This window comes from Carassius gibelio, chromosome A12 (assembly GCF_023724105.1).
Source record: "Carassius gibelio isolate Cgi1373 ecotype wild population from Czech Republic chromosome A12, carGib1.2-hapl.c, whole genome shotgun sequence".
Lineage (NCBI taxonomy): Eukaryota > Metazoa > Chordata > Actinopteri > Cypriniformes > Cyprinidae > Carassius > Carassius gibelio.
In genome coordinates, this window is record NC_068382.1 from 14,962,643 (window position 1) to 14,977,194 (window position 14,552).

At 36.9% G+C, this 14,552-nt stretch overlaps 1 protein-coding gene across 1 annotated transcript in view; it reads left to right on the top strand.

The window, feature by feature from the left end:
* The first annotated feature begins 7,498 nt into the window (after positions 1-7,498).
* LOC128025247 (supervillin) overlaps positions 7,499-14,552 on the top strand; it is a 67,530-nt gene continuing 60,476 nt past the window's right edge. Inside the window, exon 1 of the mRNA XM_052611411.1 lies at positions 7,499-7,640. The gene's annotated coding sequence lies outside the window, so the exon portion shown is untranslated. The remainder of the gene's footprint in view (positions 7,641-14,552) is intronic.

A 14,552-nucleotide genomic window follows, 5' to 3' on the forward strand; every position in this document is an offset into this window, starting at 1 on the left:
GGGTGTCACGATTTCGATCGAAATTAAGTCACAGTCTCAAACTTCGAATTAAAAAATGGAATCGTCGATGCTGCCACGCCCCCATGTTGTATGACGGCAAATCAATGACAAAAATAACCGAGCATTCAACTGATGCTGGCGCGTGCGCTATATGGCTTCCGCGAGAGGAAAACTGAATCGGATGCGAAGAAACGGGAGCCCGCGAGCTCATTTCAAACTCTCGCGCGCGCGTGACGTACTTTGCGCGCAATAAAAGCCCTCGCCCGCGCATGCTCTTTCCCCACATCCTCGCGCTCGATCATCTCACCTCTGCTCGCACAAACAATTTTATTTTTGTCAGTCGTGGGGCGGGGCTTGCTGTTTTAGTTGTTATCTCAAATGTCATTGGTTATTCCCCTTTTTTCTAAAGTCAGTATTCGACGCCTGTTAGAAAATGATTAATAATTCACTTGACTTGACCCATGACTTCATCAGTGGACCAGGTACATGTGAATAATCATTTCTTTTGCTTGTTTAATTTATTTTTGTCTTTAATGTAATTTAATGCATTGTTTATAGAGTAGATCTTTTTTAGATACTTGATTAACTGGAATTCTTCTGATTGCTAGTGATTGCAGTCTTGTAATAAGAGATACACATATTTTACAGACTGTAATGATGCACACACACACACACACATACTGTACAAACATACATACATACATTATTTATTTATATATATATATATATATATAGTCATCTTTTTTGAAGAAGACTGCACTTACAAAAGAGAAACTGGATGGCAGTTTATTTTAAGTTTTCAATTGACTAAAGATATAAGTTATTGTTACATTATGTTGTTAATAAAAGTTTTTAATTTGACAGTGTAATGTGGTACATTGCAAACAAAGGTCAGATATTATATAACATAAAAGTCTAGTTTGAAAAATGACAATCTGTGCTTTAAAGAGAATAAATGTAAAAATCGAGAATCGAATCGAACCGTGACCTTAGAATCGAAAATGCAATCGAATCGAGGATTTGGAGAATCGTGACACCCCTATGTGACCCATTACAAATAATCTTGTTTAATCAAAATAACATGGTAATTAAACACAAATAAAACATTTTACCACTGTTTGCATTTTGTTTCATATATATATATATATATATATATATATATATTCTCACTATTAGGTTCTCACTATTTTACATTCAATTAACATTTTTATTATTGTCTAGTTATTACGTCTCAAAGCAAAAATAAATAAAAAATCAGATCTAGATATCAGGAACTTACATATTTAAAGTTTGTGTAAAGCAGTGTTAAATATGTGTTCTGAGTTTGTCACACCACTAAAAAATGTGTTGTTAATCACTAGGGGTGTCACGATTCTCCAAATCCTCGATTCGATTGCATTTTCGATTCTCTGACAACTTATTTAAATTTACACCGTGGCATAGGTGACTTAACGCGCAAAATGACTGGGGGGGCACAGCAGGAAAGGTTTTTTTTTTGGGTCGTTAGTACGCCCTCTTGTGACCTTTGTGCGCTCTTACTCCCATATATAAAGCAAAACAATTTCTGACAGTTAACAATTTTAGTACTGATCCATCATCGGACTGATTAAAATAATGTTAGAAAAAAATTGACATTAACAAAAAATGAGATTTGACAACGTCATGTTGGACTAATTTAAACACTTTCTGTGACATGACATATATACAACATATATATGACAGATATGATATACATTATGGCTGTCAATTTTGTGAAAAAATCATTTTCGATAAGTGTTCATTGAATCAATTGTAAAATCGATTTTCCATGTCTAAAAAAAAAAAAAGAAGTTTTTTCAATGTCAAATAACGGACGAAAGTAAAGAGAGCGCTGGAAACGCACAAGTCAGCAATGTTTCTTATTTATTGGCATGAATTTTCGTGCAGAATAACAAACAGCAAAAAAATATAAATGTGCAGAGGGGACGGCTGCCATAACAAAAGGAAAACATCAGTGCAGGCTTCAACCCGGCTGCATTTATGATTTAGGCAATTAAAAAATCTCCAAGATTATTTAAAAAAATGATTCAATCCATTTCAAACAACTGTAAAAAAAAAAAAAAAAAAAAAAGAAACTTTAAATTATGAAACTTTAAATTGACTTTTTAAATTTATTTTTAAATTTTTTTATTGAATGTAAACGACACCATTTCAAATTTATTGGACATGAAAACAAGTCGATCAACATTTTCGGGGTCCAGAGCAGAGTGTTTTTTATTTACAATATGTCAAGCTGTTGAGAAGACGTGCTCCGACCGCACTGATGTCCCAGGGACACTCAGGTAACGTTACAGCTGCGCAAGGTGGGGGTATTACTGCCAATTGTCCACCACAAAAGCCGGTCGCTGTCAGCTTGCAACGGTCCTTTTCAATGAGGCGAATACACGTCTGCCGCGAGACCTCCAGACGCAAGTAAACGTGTCTTTACATTGACTTAACATTGAAATCATTAAGGTTGGTCAGATCGATTGTGCAATCGATTTTCGAAATAAAAGTGACAGCCCTAATATACATCATCATAACGCTTTAATTATGCAATGGTGCATGCAGTTAAAATAGTTTAGCCATTTATGTGCTCTTAAAGTATAATTTCTAAAAAATGAGTGAAAAAAGAAAATTATCAGGGGCACAAGACTGGAAGCGACGCAAAGAAGAGGAGCAGAATATCAATATGGAGGTAAAAATCACAAGTTAACGACTGTATTAGCTGTGATGTTTATTTAGTATATTGAAATAGCCTTTTTAGGACATCTTAATAGGCAACACTTAATACCATCGAACGTTTTTGCTTGAGTTAACTGCTGATTTCATTTTACTTTATTTTAAAATTTTTTTTTTTACAATTTAAGCTTCTGTAATGTTGATTTAATTTCAGTTATATTATTGATTGCTTTGTCGTTGTTTTTTTCAAAAAGTGTCGTAATGTCTATAATCTAGCATTCAGTCAAGTATGTCATTTTCAATTGTATGCACAAAATTGAAATGAAAGGTTTGGTTATGCTAATTGACTAACTAGCTGGCTAATACAAGGCGCTTCAATATCTCCATTTATTTATTATTACAATTTATTTACTAATTTATGTTAATACTTATCAGTATTTTCTATATTAAAGTAAAGATTTAAAAAATCAGCTTTGTCAGAATTCTTTAGTTCTGCTGAAATCTAAATTCTTGCCGTGGTCCTTTCACCGTGGGGCTCCCTCAAGCACGGGGCCTGGTGCAGCCGCACCAGTTGACAGCACTGTATGTTTGTTTACTGGTAAATGTTGTCTTTGGCAAAAACTGAGTTTTCAGTTTGTTGCTGACACAGGGAAGATGTTGATGCCTTAACTAACAAAGAGGTTACATTGATTGTGTGTCTGGCCAGATGGACCATCTGGCATTGGTTCATGTTCGTTATACAAAATGTTTTCCTGCCGTGCCCCACTTGTTACCCTCATTAAAAGTTTTTCATCATGATTTATGCCTCTATCAACATTGCAGCACTCTAATGAACCGTTATCTCCATTCATTTGAGTTCTTGATGAGTTGGCAAGCTTTTCGTTATCCTTTTGTGTCCTTGGTTTTGGGACGGCCATTGTAGATTTGGCTAGGTTCAATATCGGTATGTGGGTACATGCTTGATTTTGTTCTTGCTGCCCTAAAAAACCTATTACTGTAATTCCTCAAAACAAAGCCGGGGCCTTTATTTACCTGAACTGCAGAAGGTAACAGGCTTTGATTTGAAGCAGGCTTTTATTAGAGGCAGGCCTTTTTTCTAATTGCATCTGTTTGATAAGCAATTGTTTTAAATAACCATTTTTAAATTAAAAGCGATAGTGTTCCAGTAGACAGAGATCATAGTACTGGTAGATTCAGTGTACTGGTGATCCGAAAACTGATGCAACCGGTTCTTGACTCAAGAACGAGAAACGCTCTGGCAGTGGGCGTGTACGTTCATTATCTGGTTCTGCTGCATAATCCCCCCCCCGATTTTTATTTGAGGAATTACGGTACTTATTTAGTCTCTTGCATCTTACCAGTCATAAAGCATTAACATCTAACAAAAACACTTGGTGGTAGCAAAACTTCTCTGTTGTGAAAACACATACTGGTTTGGGTGCATGTGTGTCACATGTTTCTCAGTTTACTGGGCTGTACTGTCCTTCCCAGACCATCCCATTTGGCATGCCTCTCTCTACAGTGACTTCTTCCCATTCTTTGCAGGATGTAGCATCTCTTTGTTTGTTGTTAAGGCTCCTAGATTTCACTCTGACGTCCATGTGCCAATAAAGAAATGCTAAAGGGAGAGAGCATGTTGAGAGGTAAAGTGCTTAGTGTTTTTCTCTGTCATATTTTTGCTTCTTTATACGTGACATGAAGATGTTATGCAGATAAGGCTCATCCAGAAATATTTATGTTGGGCTGTTTTTGTTAAGCATGTCAATGAGGATCAAGAAATATATAAAAAAGCCTCATTTGGATTGCCCATGAGGCATGCATATTTTTTCATCTCATTCTGTTCTGTGATAAAGTGAGTATTTGTGCAAAGGAGTTCAGGAAATTGTTGTCATACTCATAATGGTTCCCTGTGCATTCTCTGCCAACCTTTGCAGAAATTTGTGGATCAGTTTTTTTCTCAGTAACAGAGAAATTGTATTCAGGGCACCGAAGATGCTGTAAAAATACATAGTCATCTTAATATTTTGTGTTGTTTAAAAGTGTCCTATTTTGAGCTAAGAATCTGAAGCAGAATAACCTGTTAATTTCACATGGCTGATAACGGTTTCTGTGCAGCTACATTTTTAAAACCAGTTTGTGTGCACAAACAAGTAGTTTGTTATGCAGTGACTGATTTTTATTGTTTACGTCAGGGACATTGTTTTTGCTCATTTTAATATTTCTGGTTATTTCCTTATTTACTAGTTGGATACAGCACTGCAGTTATTGGACTGAACTTGAAAATGTCTTATTGGATAGTGACAAAATGCAATCTAATAATATTTAATTATTTTATATATAGAGGCATGGCATTTTGGTCCAATGAGATTTGGCAGTGGGTGGGGTCATTTAATGCAACTCCACAAAATGGAAAACAGTTGACTGAAAAATGTCCTGCAGCATGTCACGGTCGAAGTGTTTGGACAAAAACTCAAATGAATTTGAAAAACTGAACTTACCCAGTTGAATAAAGTCATCATCGGTTTAAATACTGTTCAATGACATCTACACCAGTGACATCAAAGACAAACACAGGTCTACTATCTAAATGAGGACATACTTCATACAAACTAATTTTAAATCATTTATCCTATTGAGGGTGTTTCCAATAGTTCTGCACACAAACAATCTAAGTTAGTTGTAAAATGCTGGATAAATGCCCAGCCTGTTGACTAATTCAGTCTAAAGTTAACTACTTTTCTCAAAGGTTACTGACCAATTGTTTACTTGATTTGATTGCATAAGTGCATTATGAACATGATCGAGAAATAAAAAGAACATTTGTAAATGTGTATGAGAGGGTTTGAGAAGGGGCACTAGGTGGAGCTATGGACTCTTTCAGGAGCTCAGCACAGGTGAGGATCCTGACTTTTTTTCGGTCTCTCTCAAGCAACTAAATTGCTGTTCCTCTCTACCCCACTCTTACAGAATGCATTAATCTCAAACAGCCATGATCTGTTTTATCTCACGCTGACACCTAGACTCTGTCCTGCACTCTGTCATCATGTTATCTCCAGAAATCTCTCTCTTGGTTTAGAGTATTGGGGGGGGGGTGAAATTATTATTATTTTTTTTTTTTCGAGAGGTGGAGGAGGGGTATCTTTTAGCCATTTTTTTCAAAAATATATAATTACCCTAAAGTTTGATCATGCAGTGCATTTTTGTTTTTACAGTGGGGCAATTGGTGCACAATAGCTTAAACACAGCACAAGCCTGATTTTGTGAGATCTATGCGAGGCGGCCTTATGTGTGTGCATTTTGTGCATGAGTGCATCGTCTCTAGGAGAGCGCATGAGTGCTGAATGCTTTAAAAACTGGCAAGACTTATTATAAACTTTAGTGAAGATGCAACGCTGTCTTAATTGTACAAATGAGCGTGTTGTGATTCATTCACGCTGTTTGTGGAATTCTCACAGAAAGTTTTAAACTTCATTGTAAGTTATTCAATAAAGAACAATTAATTGTGCCTCACCTTCTCAGTGTTTCCCACAGACTTGCGCTCTGTTTGTGGTGGCATATATGCAAATTAATTATCTGCCAGCAGGAGGAGCTTGTAGTGCAGGAGAGATAGCCGGTTTCTCCAGTAACGGATGTAATCAAATAAGCGCTGAGCTTGCACTCACAAACACTGCTCAGGCATTACAGGCAAGATGAAATAAAAATGGCATCCATAATTTTCAAAAGATAGTTGGTTTCCTTCAGAAATGCAGTGATATAAAAACACCCGCACCAGGTATAGACTTTGACATGTGCAGTACTTGTGTTTTTTCAAAGCCTTTTGGAAAATCTATTTGTGGAGGTCAGTTTTGATATTGTGATGGGCCGCCAAATAAACATTACCAAATATATTACTGTATGCCTTCAGCAGTATAATTATTTTACCTGCATCGGACAGCGTTTGAGACAGTGCCGCTGCATGGCATGCCAAACGTCTGACGGCAGGCGTGTCGTCAGCTTGAGATCAATTTATGGCCTTTATAGAGACCGCCTATCAAACTTTCCAATATACCCCTATGACTTTGTCTAGATAAAAGAATACTGAAAAAATTATCCTGGTTTCCACAAAAATTATAAGAAATGTTTCACCAGTAAGCATATTATAAAGATTTCTGAAAGATCATGTGACACTGGACTGGAGTAATGGCTGCTGAAAATTCAGCTTTGCCCAACAACATAGACATACATTTCTTTTAAAATTATATAAAAATGAAAGCGGATATGTTTAAATTATATTTGTAATCAAATTGATACTGATATGTAAAGCATAAGAGGCACATCAAAAACATAAAAAATATTGCTGATCACAAAAACAGAAGACACATTTGAGAGAGTGACCAGTGACAACTGATGCATCTAGACTAGTCTCCTTATAAAACCTAGAATCCCTGCTATGTTTCATTCCATTCTTATATTACTGTGATCTGCATGCATGCTTTAGCTCACTAACACATCACGTCAGTGTGTCAGACTTCACTTTGTCCTTGTGCTTTCATGGCACAGGATCACGTTTCCTCTAATCTATTCCCTGCCCGCTCTGTGAGGCCTGCGATGGCTTGGCTGTGGTGGGAAAGCACCGTGCTATATTTGAAAACCTCTGATGTCTGTTTTGACATGAATCTTTAGCTGCCAAACAGTACTCCTGTAGAGGGGGTGTGATTGACAGTGAAGGTGTGCTTGTGTGTGTGTGTGTGTGCCAGTACCACATGGCCCTCTGCTGTCCTCCCCTCTTCCTGTTGCTTGTTCGCTCTCTGACCTTACCCAGAGCTGATACATCTTTTCTGAAGAGCAGTGAATACGTCTGTCCTTCGCATTACTTTATTTAACCCTTTCATGATTTAAACGCAGTGACCGTAGTCCACTTTCCCCAGTGAGGTACATCTGATACAAGCATTACTGCTACAGTAAGTTATTTGGACACATTTGGTCTTTTTTTTTCTTTCCTTTTTCATTCTGATAATTGTTCTGTTATTTAAAGTTTTGGAGAGTTTATGAATGGTAAAATATAAAAAAAACATGTAATTTTAATGAATTGTGTGTTGTCCTGCATGATTTAGTCTGTGTATGTTAAATGAAACCAAAATCCTTGTATCTTTTTTTTTTTTTTTTTTTTTTTTTTACTGTATGTAAAGTGGGTCAGTATCAGTGACTGAGACTTCAGAGAGACTGAGCAGTGTCCATGGCATAATATAGGATAAGTTTGAAAGCTAAATAATATATAAAGAGTTTTGCGTAACATTATAGATATCTTCATCTGGTTTGAGATTGGCCACGAATTAAGAATTTTTCCCTTCTTTTTACTAATTTATTATTTAATTCATTTATATTTAATTAAAAATTTTTACATTTTATTTTTAGTTAAATCATAGAAATGAATTAAGAATGGATGAATGTAGTCATTCATTCCCTTGTTTTATTAAGTGGTTTTTCTAATCTGTTCCCTCGGTTTAATTGAATTAAAACAAGTAAAGTATTAGTACAACGTGGGTACAAATTACTAAGAGGAAACACATTCTCAATTTGTGACCACAATATATATTTTAAAGCTATCATTAGACATGTGCTTTGAAAGCCTGTTTTATTAGGAGGTGCTTTTGTGTAAAAAAAAAAACAAACCCTGCCTGTAAAGTCATTGACCTTAGGTTTTAATCACAGCCACAGTGTTTTTCTGACCACTTTCTGTTGCTGAGCTGTTCATCCTTTAATGGTGTGTTTATGTGTACATGTGTGTGGACGGTAAGCCTAAATAACGAAGCCTCATGCTCAACAGCTGTCCAGTGTCCCCACCTGCTCTCTCTCCATCACTTCTCTGACCAAAATAGACCCCCACAAATGACAGATACACATTACAAACAATATTTTTTGTATAACATGAGGCCAAAAGAGGAAATTAGGATTTTTTGCTTGTATCCATATGCAGTTAGATGTGGTTAGGACATGAAAACACATTCTGTACTGCTGGAAAAGCTTTTAAGCCATGTAAATATTTTAACTCCATTTCTACAGTGCAATATTATTTTCCATTGGATAAGTATTTGTAGTCCTTAATAGTATGACAGGCTGTGTGTTTGATGTAAATTAACTAACCCAATGTTAAATATACCTGCTCTAGTTTTAGCGAAGCTTAACTGTCTAACGACACATTATCTGTCTTAAAGGGTTAGTTCACCCCAAAATTTAAATTATGTCATTAATGACTCACCCTCACATCGTTGCCAACCCGTAAGACCTCCGTTCATCTTCGGAACACCGTTTAAGATATTTTAGATTTAGTCCGAGAGCTTTCAGTCCCTCCATTGAAACTGTCTGTACGGTGTACAGTCTATGTCCAGAAAGGTAATAAAAACATCTTCAAAGTAGTCCATGCGACATCAGCGGGTCAGTTAGAATTTGATGAAGCATCTAAAATGCGTTTTGGTCCAAAAATGACAAAAACTACGACTTTATTCAGCATTGTATTCTCTTCCTTAAAATTTTTATCAGTTTAAGCTTTGAGAAACTGCGTTCTCCAGATCTCACAGTGACTGGGAGAGTGAGAAGCACTCTCAATGCTACACAAACATTTGGAAAATTGTTTTCCATTCCTTTTTCACGGATGAATTTAAGTGCATCCAGTGGTTTAGATCCAGCAACCAGGCGTCTGCCCAAAGCAGTAAGCTCTTCAAACAATTCATGCCCATCAACATCCCGCGAGCCTCCATGAGTCAGGGTCTTTTCCAGTCCTAAGCAATCCCGAAGAACTAGGCCTACTGTATTTTTCTTTTTCGCTGAGAGATGCGATGTCATATAAAAATCCAAATACGCGCCCATGGTCTGAGCATCGAAAAGCGCTCTTCCACGGAGGCGATTACTCATGACCAGATAATTTTATTCGTTTTGACTTTTTTGAATATACATTAAAGTATTTTGCATGCATAAAGACCTACTAGTAGGGCGCTGCTGGGTGGGAATTTTTATTCGAAATGTAAAAGTTTTTTATTTATTTATAGCTACTAAAAAATTCTGTTGAAGTGCGATAATTGTAACCTATGTGAAACAAACAAATAAATTAATAATTCTCTCTCTCTCTCTCTCTCTCTCTCTCTCTCTCTCTCTCACCTTCTCACTCTCTTGGTGCCCTGGCTGAGCTGCCGCCCTAGGCGGCTGCCTAGTTCGCCTATAGGCACGCGCCGGCCCTGTTTGGGATGCTTTTTGATAAAGTTAAGTTGACAAAGCTTCTTACGTACACACATTAAGTCCTTGAATTTGAGGTTGCTGGACCTGGAAAGGTCCTTAAATTTGTAGTTAACCAAGGTGTGGGAACCCTGAAAAAGTCTTTTATGCTCACCAAGGCTTAATTTGTTTTTGTCAAAAAGAAAGCAAAAACAGTAATATTGTGAAATAATATTATTACAGTTTAAAATAACTTTTTTTATTATTATTATTTGAATATATTTTAAACTGTAATTTATTTTTGTGACCGGAAACGAGCAAAGCTGAATTTTTAGTGGCCATTTCTCCATTCTTCAGTTTCACGTGATCCTTCAGAAATCGTTCCAATATGCTGATTTGTTGCATTTCTTATTAGAAATGTTGAAAACTGATGTGCTATTATTATGTTTTATTTTGTAAAAAATCATGATGCTTTTTTTCAGGATTCCTTGATAAATGTAAATCAATCACACTGTTTACATCTCGCGTAATGACATACTGGGAATGGCGAAAGTTGCATTCAATCACAAAAACAGAGACCACTGTTATCAAAAGTATGGGAATACTTCAAACAGAGGTCAAATAAAATGGCCATTTGAAAAACCGATATGGTGTACCACGGCAGCACAACTGCAATGCACGAACACTTCAGACGAAAACATCCTGGCGCTCTCCGGTGTTACGGTTTAACTGGTTACCGTGTGATCTGGCGACTAACTTCCTGGTTCAGGTACTGCTGCAGATGTGATGGAACGACTGCAGCATATTCGGCAATTCTAAAAGCACAAACTGATGTGATATTATTAAGTGTCTAATCAAATGCAGACTTGCTCATTGCATGATTCTGATATTCTTGTAAAGATTACAAGTTATTGGTTTGATCACCCGTAGCGGCTGAAGTAAGGATAAAATAAAAAATAAAGTCTGTGTTGGTGTGGGTTTTGAACACGCGTTAGGGGCCGTTCAAATATCGCGCCTAAAAATGCATGGAAATTGCTAGTCGTGTCGCTTTCTCCTACTTTCCAAAGCGCTTGGGCAGTTGCGCCCCTGGGATGTCTGCTGTTGCTAAGCAACCATCACGTGCTCTCTCCACGAAGACGCGGAAATTTCAGCAAAGGATAAATGGATTTGCAGCACTAAAAATCGCTTGCAGTAGCTCTGCTACTAAATTTATTTCGAAATGGCAATCCATAAACAGCTATGATCAGCAGTTACTTCATCTTAGCTGAGCTTTCAACGTTGTTACGGGAAAGGATGAAACTGATTGGTTAGTTCTTGTCACATGACCCACGTTGCGCTTGTATTCTGAAAAGTTGAGATGTTTTTAACTCGATGCGGTGCGGACGTGCCTGTTTTCCCGTGCGTGTCGCGACTGTGTCGCTTCCATTATGAGCGCGCATACAGCACACCTACATTGGAAATAACGAACTTGAGCACGCAAAAGACGCGATATGTGAACGGCCCCTTAAAAGAGAGCGCACCACGAGACAACAGTTTACATTTTATGGTTTGTGATGCTAAATAACATTTCATGACGTCTCAGACAACTGTAAATTTGTGGCTACTGTGGTTTAATTAAAAGCGCTATAATCTTCTTTGCCTCTTTATTTTTGTATACTGTAAAAACTTCAACCACATTGTTTGAAAATGAATAAAGGTTGAAATATTTGATTAGAAGTTGTACTTACATTTTCTTGTAAAGTTATCCAAAGGATTCATTAGCTAATCAAAAAAGAACATTAGATTAATTATTTATTGTAATAAAAATAATCGTTAGAGTAGTCGACTAATCTGAAAAAATATCGTTAGATTAGTCGACAGAAAAAAATATCGTTAGTTGCAGCTCTAATATATATGATATCAAATCATACATATGTATGATCTATTAAATTTTTTTTTTTTTCCTGTGTGTGAGTATTGTGTTCTGTTTGTTAATATACTATACATACGGCACTTGTTTATATTTTCTATAAGCTGGGTTTGAAAGCCATGACTGAAACTGTTGGCTTTCTTTAGAAGGTGACTTGTAATTGGTGCCCTAGATACTCTGTGAGGGTTATGCACTGGACACAGATATACACAAACACAACACGCACACATCCTTCTTTTGCTTCCAGAATAATGGTACAGTCACATCATTGACACCGCTCAGCCATACAGACAAGGTAAAGACAAAAGCGGTGGCCCAGAGTCAGCCACTCAGAAAACACATTCCCTTTTTAGGTCAGAGCTGGGTGGGAGTGGTAATTTTAGGTAAATGTGATGTGGAATGAGTGGACAAGTTTCTGACCTTATCCTGCTGCATAGTACTGACCCAAATCAGGTGACCAATGAGCGGTTGAAACAGGACTCCATGATTGTTTACCAGTCACCTCCAAATCTCAGGACTTGCTTATATATCAAGCACTGTGGTATCATAATGGTTGAATGGTGCAGAATGCAACTATGGGTCATTCGTTCATTCTTCTGTGTTACAATCTGAGATTTAATTCTGTTACATCAGTTACAGGGGTGAAGTGAAGCATTGATTCACTGATGCAGAATGATTCCTTTTGCATATTATTCCCATTCTGCTTAATGATTCAGGTTCTGTAGCCTTAACATAAATGGATGTGCCTAAGTTTCCAGCCTTTAATCAATTCACACATCATTTTATAGATGTTCGTCATTTAGTTTAGCATTGATCCTTTATGTTTGAGTCTCATTACAGCAACCTAAATTGCATCCGCCAAATGAGTTACCTTGGATCTGTAGGCTGTGGTAAGGTTATTCTACTTCAACTCTGAATGTAGCAGGGAAAATGTTATAGTCATATTTCTGAGGCCCAGCACTGCTGGAAATCTGACTCTCTTAATCTAACATTCAAACAGCAAAGATGATGACAGATACCCATCTAAAGAGATGCAATTAATCTTTCTTCATATAATTCAGCAATAGATAAGGCAGCACCTTCAGGGTTTTACAGGGTTTTTCTTTTTTCAGAAAATAATAAAATGGAAAGCATTTATGGAGAATATTTCAGACTTGGTTGGTTTTATTTAGCAGACAGCAGCTTGAACTCCTTGCCAGGTTTTGTATTTCTGGCATGGGACCGTCTGAAAGTTGATATGTGGGGAAATCAGGGCCATTTTCAGGACTAGGTGAACTTGGGTAATAGCATGTTAACTTTAAGAGAGCCCAGAAACACAGCATCTTTGGTTTAGTTTTCTACCGATCAAATTTGAACCATCCATACTCTTAATTTCTAAATGTGAAACCCCATTAATTTATTATCTGTTTATTTGCCTGCCCTAGGACGTCTAAAAGTTATGTTTGGTAGATTGTAAATGCTTAAGCTAAAATTCAACAAACCAAAACTGTGGCCATGTCTCTTTGCTTTGATTTATGAACATTTCTGGTACACAGGAAACAAATCTTAGGTTAACAAAAGGTTTTATTTTTTTTGCTCTAGATTTAAGCTTAGACCCTCTGCATGGCCTTTTGGCTTAAAATTACACTTGATTTGTGTCACCATCTACCATTTCAATCTTTATTTACTACTATAGCGTGCAGATGGTGTAAAACCAAGCCCAACAGTTTGAGCTGTAAATACTGAGAACATGTGCATGAGACTGTGTCATTAGATGGAGTGTCTTGGATCAAGGGATGATGTCATATTTGTGCTATTTGTCATCTGAGAAACCAAACCAGTCTCTGAGGAACTAGTAGATTACATTTTTTGTAATGACATGGCAGTGCACATGCCCTCCTCAAGAGTCACGTGGTGATGTCATCCCTTTTCTGACTTTTAGATCCTGACGGGGACTCAAGTGCTGATTATTTTAGGTATTAGTTCAGTCTATGGTATGTCTTTGATTTCCTAATCATGGTCTGTGATTAAGTCTGATCTCCATCAGATACTGTTGCTCCATATCTTGAAGTGGCTCTGGGATTGTGTCAAGAAAAACAGCAGCTGATTTCTCTGGCCACTTGAGACACTAATTAGCCAAGTTTCCATCCAGTTTTTGCACTGTTGTTATCGACAGAGAATATGCATAAAAAAAATCCATCCAACTAGCCTTTTACAGACAGAAAGGTGTGTGTGATGACCCCCCCCCCCCCCTCCAAAAAAGTTTTGCTGTATTGCAAAAAAAATAAATTGCCCTTGAGCTGTTTCCATACATAATTTCCACCTATATCGCTATTATTTATATATAATTATTATTTTAATTTAATTTATTTTAATTTACATTGCATAAATTATATAGGCTAGTAGCCTGTCCATTATATTAGGATAATGCAGTCCCAACGAAAAAGGGTCACGATCGTGTGTTGGAACCACATGTGGTGAGTAAAACTTCTTCAAATATCTCTGTGTTGTTAACTTAGCTCTCAGCGCGTAAGCACATCAAGTAAACAACATGCGATGTTGTCATCAAACTGCACTTTCCACATGTACAGTTTAAAAAAAAAGAAAAAAGAAAAAGACGACATAAAGTGGAACTTAGTCATTTTCCAAAACCGCTAAGCAAATATATACAGTTTCAGTACATACCACATAGAGACGCCTTTGCTGATGCTGCTCTTGTTAAATTTCAGCCTCTGGATCTGTCACAGCAACCTAAAAGCCTACTGGCGCTCGTGAT